Genomic DNA, 1111 nt, shown 5'->3' with positions numbered 1-1111 from the left:
AGATACAACTTTAAAGTTTTATGGAAACATATCAACTATAAACAACTATAAACATTGAAAATGTTGCAATTATATTCAGGGTTTTATAAAATGTATTCGAATATACCATATATCAAATGTGTTGAACTCAAACATCCCTGAGATGCAAATTGACTTAGAAAACCACCAATTCCCATCATCTATGTGGTTTAATAGTTTTCTTTTATTAAACATTTCCTAATTACATGTATTTATTTATATATCTACTTATTCACTTTAATTTACGGAGCACCACAAATTTGCAGGTTGTCTTTGCACAGGGGTCTTGCTAATCTTCTCTGTATTGTTCTAATTTTAACACAAGTCTTGACCAAGTGAGCTCCTTCACACTCTTCCTCCCACCCCCAGGTACATTATAATCTGGTTTGGGTACCACTCAGAAATTCTGACCTCCAGTTTGACAACTTTGGGAAAGTATACATGTGAAAAGATAAAGATTATTATGAGTCTCAGATGAGCTTATGATCTCCTCTAAAGTAGCATTCTTTACAATAATGCAACTCAAAACCCATCCATGACTGATCATCCTGTGCAATTCTTTTCCCATAATTTCTCCATAAAGGATCTACTCAATGTGTTAGAGGTCTTCCTCACTTTCTTCTAATACCTTGAAAGCATCAGTGGAAGATTCTAAATTTCTACGTGACATCCCTCACCCTCAGTCCCTGTGGTAAGACCAGTTTTCCCCCCTTCCCCAACCCCCCTCATGAAGGATTAGGCTGCATTTTCCCCTAAAAGGCAATGAAGCCAAAACTTGATTGACCCTGGTATAGGAAGAGGCTCAAACTGGACCTTTCTTGAATCAGCTTCCTAATGATGTCTGACTAGGTTTGGGTGATTTTCCTGTCACCTAAGAGGGTTAAAAGATCCCAGCCACATGGGGTCGATGCCTGTCAGACTTGGTAAATGATTGAAGACCACAAAAGTCACCAGATTCCACCTTTCTGGTCAGATATGCTTCTAGGTGGAGATCAGCCTGTCTACCCTAGTTTTATATGACTTTATAACTTTGAAATGTTATAGCTAAGTAAATCTCCTTTTGTTAACTGTTCATTGACTTATGAGTGGCTCC

At 37.7% G+C, this 1111-nt stretch overlaps 1 pseudogene; it reads right to left on the bottom strand.

Annotated features, from left to right (window-relative positions):
* Positions 1–254: 254 nt before the first annotated feature.
* Positions 255–350, bottom strand: LOC123232748 (annotated as a pseudogene).
* Positions 351–1111: the final 761 nt, after the last annotated feature.

The sequence above is a fragment of the Gracilinanus agilis genome, chromosome 1 (genome assembly GCF_016433145.1).
Source record: "Gracilinanus agilis isolate LMUSP501 chromosome 1, AgileGrace, whole genome shotgun sequence".
Taxonomy (NCBI): domain Eukaryota; kingdom Metazoa; phylum Chordata; class Mammalia; order Didelphimorphia; family Didelphidae; genus Gracilinanus; species Gracilinanus agilis.
This window is presented reverse-complemented; position numbering and strand designations above follow the sequence as displayed.